Genomic DNA, 8928 nt, shown 5'->3' with positions numbered 1-8928 from the left:
GCACTGGGCTTGGAACCAGAAAGATTCATAATCTTGAGTTCAAATCTGACCTCAGACACTTACTAGGTGTGTGACCCTGAGCAAGTCACTTTAAAAAAAAAAATCTTTGTTTGCCTCAGTTTCCTCATCTGTTAAATGAACTGGAGAAGCGAGAACTTAATCTCAGCTGAGGAATCAGGAAAAGTTTCATGGAAGAAGTGGCATCTAACTTAGCTTTGAAGGAGGAAGGGAAGGATTTCAATGTAGTTGGTGTAGTTGGGTTGAGGTGGATAAGAGAATCCATTGCAGATATGGTAGATAGCAGGAGCAAGAAAACAGTAATTGAAGTAGGCAAATAAGGAAGGGAAATGTGGATAACAGTCCAACTTAGTAAAAAGTAGACTATATACAAAGGACCATATAACATAAAACCAGATAAACAGGTTGGAGCCAGATTGAGGAGGGCTTTGAATGCCAGAGTTAGGTGCTTATACTTAACTCATCCGTGTGTGTGTGTGTGTGTGTGTGTGTGTGTGTGTGTAGTGGCATTTGGGACTCTTAACCCTATAAGCCCAGGAAGTCCTTGGTGGCAGCATAGTGTAAATCCAACCAATACAAGTGGGCAGATGCTCAGGAAATAGGTGATGGAGGGAGTGAGGGGCTGGTCGTCTTAAGTATCCACTTCCTTCTAGGTCCTCCTTCACTGAGAGGCAGCTGGTACTGTGTATCTCACATGGACACGACCACAGGAGATGCTGGGCAGAACCACCCACATAGACAGCAGGCTGTGTGCCACTACAGATATACTAATGAACAAATTAGTATGGCCTAGGGCATAGAGTCAGGGAGGGACCTAGAGAGAAAGGATAGTACCTGAGAGGCTAAGAGACAGAGAGGCTGGAAGTTAGGGTCAGGGGAAACGGGAAGGAATAGGGGTCAAGGGTGGCAGAGAGGGCCCAGAAGGCCTGAGGGCTGGCCAGTAGTGAGAAGGGAGGCTGGGAGTTGGTGGGGTCAGGACAGTGCCTCTTCCTCTGAAATGGCTAGTAGATTGAAAGTCAGCCCCTTCAGGTTGTTTTCAAGCCAGATTTTGGGGGGTGTTTAATATTAATAGTAATGACTGTGTCGGGAAGATAATAGGCTTCAGTCAGATTAGAAGGGGGTAAGCTCTTATCTGTGACTGCTGAAGACATATGTCTTTCACCTGCTCCTTTAATATCCCCCCCCTTTCATTCCACCGCCCACCCCCCTCCTACCATCCTAGAACAAAAGGGGCATTATGGGCTGGGGTGTTTTCAGGCTGCAGCCGGGAGACCTCCCCATCCCCCTCAATCCCCTCCCCCCCTCAACGTGCAGGGTTTGAATGAGGCTTTTTCCTCCCGAAGGAGATTAGCTCCGTTTGACAAGGCAGTGAACTTTGGGAGGGGTGAGCGGGGGTCTCCTCCGGGAGCTTGCAAAGTGCAGTCTGACTAATGCTGCCTGAGAGAGACCCCGGGAGACAGAGAGACAGAAAAAGAGAGAGGGAGAGGGAGAGATAGGGAATAACAGAAGATGGTAGTGAGATGGAGAGAAAAACACATAGGCAAATGTGCACAGAGGGGAGAGAGAACAGGGGGCCACACTGAAAACATGAAACAGAGACAGCCAAGGAAAAAGATGCAGAAAGAGACACAGAGATGTACAGATAGAGACGCAGGGTAGAGACAAAGAGAGCAATGTGGAAAGACAGACACACAGAGACTGACAGAAACAGAGAAAGACACAGAAGAATATTGGAGCTGAGACATATGAGATGAAGACATAAGGACAGACAGAAAAAAGCAAAGAGAAGAAAAGAAAAAGAGATTGAAAGGAAGAGAGAAAAAAGGAAGAAGGAAAATTTGAATGAGGAAGGAAAGGAGTAGCTAGGGGCAAAGAAAGGGAGACAAGACACTAAAGAGAGGCCAGAAGGGCACTTCCTAGGTTCTGACCTTCCCTGGGGATAGACAGTGTTTGAGCTTAGCTTTGCAGCCTATTTCTATTGGCATTTGTCTGGAGACTGCCAACCAGCTAGGGTGGTCTAGAGGGGGCAACATGGCACAAAGAACTGAGAAGAGGTCAGGAGGGACTGCAGCAGGATGTATCATCTTACCCCATTAGATTTTGAGCTCCCCAAGGGAGGGACTGCCATATGCTTTTCTTTGTATCCACAAAGTAGCAGAATGCCTGGCACATAGTAGGTACTTAATAAATGACTCTGGAGGATAGGTGAAAGGAGAGACAGTTGACAAAGAGAATAGAGACAGATGCGGGCTGAGATAAATGGACTCGAAGAGAATAAAATAGATGAAGTGGAGAGTCTGAGAAAGGAGAGAGACAGAAACAGAGAGAGGAAGAGTAACAGAGGGAGGGAGGAAAACAGGGAGGGAGAGAAAGAGAGAGAGAGATTAATGAACTGAAACAGCCATGTAGGGAATCATTTGACTGAACTTTGAATGAAACAGTTTAAGAAATGTTGTATGAACAGTGTGGCTTACCAAAGGGATACCTCCCTGGTACTAGCACCTTTGGTGTGAGGGCTTACCAAACCCTTTTCATGGCTGCTCATCCATCTTTGCTGTCTACCTGTCATCCAACTCCCACCTATTCCTAGTAAAACTATCTCAGCAGACAGGCTAAACCAGGTTGAGGGTAACCCATGGACCTCACACCCATCAATGAATTAGAGGGATGTCTACTCCAAGCATGTGAAGACTTCGCTGGGTGGAGGAGAGGAGTGAGAACAATTTATTCTAATGGCCACGAAGGTGGCTGAAGCAGGAGCTGTGGAGTGCTTAGAGCTTGGTCAGACATTAAAGATACCAAGGTCATCCATGGCATCCCAGGCCATTGCCTGTCATCCTAACTTTTTTTTTTTCCTGCCACTGGACTCTGACGACTCTGGAAGAGAGAGAGAGACTGACAACTTTGTATAACTCTACCTCACTTAAATCCAATTCACTTGCACGTCAAGACATTACACATCATCCACTATTTTACTCCACATTTTGATGTCATAGGCCATTTTTGAAAATAAAGGAAGAACAGCAACCTCCCTGAGACAAAGTAGGAAAGGGGAATTTTTCTGCTGGTGAGTTTGGTCTGCTTAAGCCTACTGAAGCTAGACTGGATAGTGAGAAACATTATCATTGTCCATCACAGGTTCCCAAAGTGGATGTTACCACCCCCTGCGGGTGCTGGAATGATCCAGAGGGGCAGTAGTATCCCTGGGTGCAATTGGGGGGTATTGATTAAAAAGAAGGGGGCAGTGCAAGGAAGCAAAAGGAAAGGAGATTAGAAAATTTTGAAAAACCATTTGTACATGTTTCATCTGTTGTGTAATAGAGTTAAAGTCATAGTGATTACATTATTTTCCAAATAAACACACAAAATGCAAGTTATAACTGATCAGTGGTCAAGTTTGATGACAGGTCTTAACAAGCAAGTATTGGCAAATGAGGTGCTTTGAATTGTTGGGAAGTCCAGCATGCATGGGCAGGAATATGTGTATGTAATGACTTGTTTACAACACAATACTATATGATTACATGATACAATATTGCATCATCAAAATTTCAGTGCAGGAAATTTACACAAATTTACACATTTACAATTTTACAATAAATTTACAATTTTACAATAAAATTTACAGTATTTACACAAATTTACAATAAATTATTAAATTTAAATGTGTTTATTTTTAAAAACTACATTTTTTGAAATAATGCCAATTAAAAAAACATTAAAGGGTTAAAGAAAGTTGATTTTCATCGGAGTGCTGAGTAAATTTTTTTTAAAGGGGGCAGGAGGCCAAATAAGTTTGGAAACCTCTGGTCTATATCACGATCATTATTAGTTTCCTCTCCATCTGTAGCAACTTCAACAACAGCAGAAGCAGCAGCAGTAGCACCATCACAATCATCTCCTCTCCATCACCATCATCATCACTCTCACCATCTTCCCCCCTGTCATCATCCCCAAGATCACCACCATTCCCAGTGCTATCCTCATCACTACATCCGCCATCATAACATTTGTATGATGTCCTAAGATTTATGATGAGCTTTGCATACATTCTCTCATCTGAGGCTCACAACAACCCTAGGAGGGAGGTACTCCAGATTCCCATTTTACAGAGGGGGAAACTGAGATTCAATGAGGGTGAGTGACTTGTTCATAGTCACACAACTAGTATGTTTCAGAGGTAGAATTTGAACTCAGCTCTTCTAGGCTCCAAGTAGAGTTTACCACAATGACTGAATACCCAGCACCATCACTGTCACCATCATTATTACTATTACCATAATCCCTGACACCATCACTGTGAAGATCAACCCTAATATCATCACCATCATCACTATCACCACCCCTAACATTTTCACTATCACCACCACCTCCAATGCCATTACTTTTGCTGTTACTGTTACCACAGGTTAACAGATTTAGAATTAGAAAGGATCTTAGGCAGAGTGTGATGGAACCAGCTTGAACTGGAGAGCCAATTAGTAAATTATCACTGTGAGCATTTAGACCTGGGAAATCAGCAAACTATAAATCAGGGCTTGATTTATTATTTTGTTGATTGCCTTCTAAACTTAAGAAAATAAGGGAGAAAATGTTAATAATGCAAATTAAACTTAAAAGTGCACCAAGGCTACTGTTCCCCTCCCCACTCCCCAAGATCTGGTTGTTAAACATTTACCAGCGTGCCAATGACCTTAAAAGTCATCCTGTTCAATCTTCCCTTCTCACATGCTTACCTTTGGGTTTTACAAATGAGAAAACTGGACTCAGAGAGGGTGACTTGTTCAAGGTGACACAGGTAATAAGTAGAATATTTGGTGTTCAAATTCAAGCCCTTTGACTTCAAATCCAATGTCCTTTCCACTTCACCAGCCTGGCAAAGGTGTATCATTGCCCAACTCAGTTCCATAACCATCACTTTAATCATCATCACCATCACCATCACCACGCATCAGAATACCATTAACATGGTCTATTGTACCGAACACTGTGTAGAGAGAACATTTATATGACATTTTAGGGTTTACATAGCACTTTAAAGACTTACATACATTATTTAATTTGGGTCTCCCAACAATCCTATGAGGTAGATATTAGAGGGATTATTATCCCTGTTTTACAGATGAGGAAACAGAGTCTCAGTTACTAACCTCATTGCTACCTTTAAATTTCTCTGATGCCTTGAGTTAACCAGTAGGGTCAGAATAATAGGTTAACAATAAAGAATTTTGACAGAATGGGGGTCTTCTATGCCCTCTTATATTAATAAGATGATACATATATAATATATAATTATATATAATTAATAATCTCAGATTATATGCTCTCTTTCTCCCTAGAAATCTCTGAGAGAAAGAAATAGGCAGACAGACAAACAGAGAGTCAGAGAGAAACAGACAAAGAGAAAGACAGAGACACAGAAAAGACAGAAAGATAGACATAGAGGCAGAGAGATAGAGATAGGCAGAGAAACAGACAAAGACAGTAAGGGACAGAGAAAGGTTATGACATTAGCAACTGTCTTGGAGTTAAATTAGGCAAGGCTTTGAAATCTGCCAATAAAGCCTCATCTACCTACTGCTCCTTTAGGAGATGATAGTACACACAAATGTATTACCTCTGTTGGACAAATATAGATCATAGGCATGGCAGAATACAAATGATAAACCAATTCATATATCTAGCAACATACACCAAGCATGAGAAGCAGGTTCCATCATTTCACATCATGCATGTCCTCAGTTTTGTCTTTTACTCCATTTTTCAGAAGCAAAGTCATCATCATTGGTAATATGCAGCTGCCTACTTATACTTAACATTTGTCTTTTTATTGCCATTTTGGTCAGTGAATTTTCAGCCATTGTGGTGTTCCAGGATGCAAATTCATAAAGCTTAGACAGGAGACCATTGGTGTCAGATAGACTTTTGTGGTTGGGATTATTGACAGCACTGTGCAGTATCACAAATGCAATCCAATTCACTCTCTGCCTATTCATTCTGGCTACAGCTCGTTATCTACCCACAGTGTCTGTCCAAGCTATGACAGTTGATGGACTAACTCAGCAGTTTATCTATCTAGTCACGTGTTATGATATACACTGTTACTCTTCATACACTTGGTTTTCCTTGTGTGGATAACTAGGATAACCTCTTTGTATGGTCATGAATTTCACTGAGGATCTTCATCCACTTAGTTTTCTCTGTGTGGATAACTAGGATGAAATCTTTTGAGTGGTCATAGACCTCACTGAGGAGGTCTTAAAGTAATAAACATAATGTTATCTGTGAACAAGAAAATCTGGGGAACCTCTCCGTTGCTAGGGAATTTCTTTTCTTTTTGGGATTTCTTCAGGGCATCCACTTTGACACTGGTTGAATCCTTTCGAGGAGCAAATGTCTTTCTGTTTTATGCCTTGTTTTATCAGCAGAAAATTGAACAAAGTTGGAGCCATGGTCTCATTGGTTATGAAATTTTGTATGATCTTACCGTATGCATGAGAGATATCTTGTTTGAGGAGAGCCTTTAAAGAGGCATTTTGCCCCTATTTTCCAGCCAAATTAGTCTATTTCCCTCTCATGTACAACCCTCTGTCTTCTATCTCCATACCTTTACACAGGCTGTTTCCCCACACCTGGGAATACATTCAATCCCCTCCCCTCACCTCCACATCTGAGAATTCTTGGGTCCTTTCAGACCTTTCCTGATCTTCTCAGTTACTTGTGCCCCACTCACTACCCCCCATAATGACTTTGTATTTACTTAAATTTACTTAAATAATGTGTGTTGCTTTCCCAGATAGAATGTAAGCTCTTTGAGGGAAGAGACTGTTTCATTTTTTCTCATTTTACCCTCAGCATCAAGATTAGTGCATGGCACATAGTAGGTGCTTAACAAACACTTGTTGATTGATTATCAAGTGCTTTTTAGTGGGATCCTATAGTCTCAACATCTCTCAGTAGGTGGGCCTATTATATTGTGAGAGTGATAGATAAAAAATAGATAAAATACTTCAATATGACATGTAGTATCCAAGGAATATTAAAAGAAACAAAATAAGTTCTCACCTCTCACTTCATCTCATATGGAAAGATATGGACAAGAATGGGTCAGAAAGAGAGATACAGAAGGGCTGTGGCCTGAGCTAGAGGATGCTCCCACACAGAGGTCAAGAACAAGTGCATTTTAGGAATTGGAGTCAAGGTCCAATCTATTACCTAGGGAAGATTAGGAAGAGCATTCCTGAAGTCCTACTTCAAGAGGGAGCAGGAAAAAAAAGTCTTCTCTTCTGATTCACAGATTCTCTTTCATCCAGCAAAAGATCTCTTAATCTCTTCTCTAGATCTAATTTATTTCCTTTTCAGATCTAAAATTCTATGATTATAAATTATGTGTCCAGACTTGTGCTAGGCACCTAAGGGATACACCATAAATATGAAATGTGGTTACTGCCTTCAAGAAGCTTACAATCCAGGGGCAGCTAGGTGGCACAGTGGATAGAGCTCTGGCCTTGGAGTCAGGAGGACCTGAGTTCAAATCTGACCTCAGACACTTGATACTAGCTGTGTGAACCTGGGCAAGTCACCAAAAAGCAAAAAAAAAAAAAAAAGAAGAAGAAGAAGCTTACACTCCAGTTAGAGAGAAAAGCTCTACATACGCATGGAGTAACACTAACACAGAGTAACCCCAAATCAATGGTGTAGACAGTAAACTGGATAATTTCTACCTGCCTGACTTCAGATATGTTGCTTATTTCCTTGAGCCCATCTTACATTTCATTATATGTAAAATTAAGGGATTGCATTAGATGGACTTTGGGGTCCCTTCTAGCTTAACTGCATAAGCCTATAAGGGCCATAAGAGATCAGAGGGTGGAAAGGTTACTCTCTAGTGACTAGTCAGGAGAGATGTCATTAAAACATGAGCTGTGTAAGTGACAGGAGAGTATAATTATTTCCCTTATGATCAAGAAGCCACAGGGAACATATGACTTTGCGTTGGAAGGGACTTGAGAAATCTTCTAGTCCAATCTATCCATTTTACAGATGAGGAAACTGAAGGCCATATAAAAGCCTCCTTGCCTACCTAATGCCACCCTCACCTGTCATCCCACCTGCTTCTGTGCTCATTAAGCCAGAATTTGAAGAATTCATATGTACTTTTTCTTTTGGCTCTATGGACTTCAAGGTCTGAAGAACCCCCCCCCCCCCCCATCAAGGTCTCAGGAGTCAAAGAAATAGATGACTTGGTCTTGAGTAACACAAAGATTGTGTAATTGTGGCCTGGCCAATGAGGGCTCAGTCCTTAGAGCATGTACAGATATGCTCTCCCTGGTTACACAGAATATGTGTACAATATTTTTTGTCTGTTGCCAACCCAACATGTGGAGCCAGATCCCACCCATGAATGTCCAGGGGCTCTGGGTGAAGAGGAGATTTCTAGTTGGCATTAGAACCAGAAAGACCAATGACAGAGTTGGAACTGACTTGTTATACAAAGAGATCAGCCTCTTTTGGCTCTCTGGTATCAATCAAATCAAGTATTACTATGAACCTCTGGATGAAGGTGGAGTGGGATGGGTTGGGCAGAATCAGTAGCTTTAGATGCAGATGTAGCTGCCTGGTCTCCCTGCTTGGCTACCATGTATCTATGAGCATATAGTGTCTCTATTTCTTTCATCTCTTGTGTTTATTCTTTCCTGATCTTAGGTGAATGAATATTGGGAAACAGAACGGACTATGTTTTGAGTTTATGAGCTTCAACAGGTCTGAAGAACTCTTAGAGGTCCAGCAATTGGAGTCAATAGCAGAGTCTGCTGGTAACTGCAGGCCAGGGAGGACTTTGCTAGACCCAACCCAGAGTGAATCAGTCCAGCAATTGAGACACAAATGTTCTTTAAGCAAGACAGCAGC

The sequence above is a fragment of the Vombatus ursinus genome, unplaced genomic scaffold (assembly GCF_900497805.2).
Source record: "Vombatus ursinus unplaced genomic scaffold, bare-nosed wombat genome assembly UNPS02014811.1, whole genome shotgun sequence".
NCBI classification, from domain to species: Eukaryota; Metazoa; Chordata; class Mammalia; order Diprotodontia; family Vombatidae; genus Vombatus; species Vombatus ursinus.
This window is presented reverse-complemented; position numbering follows the sequence as displayed.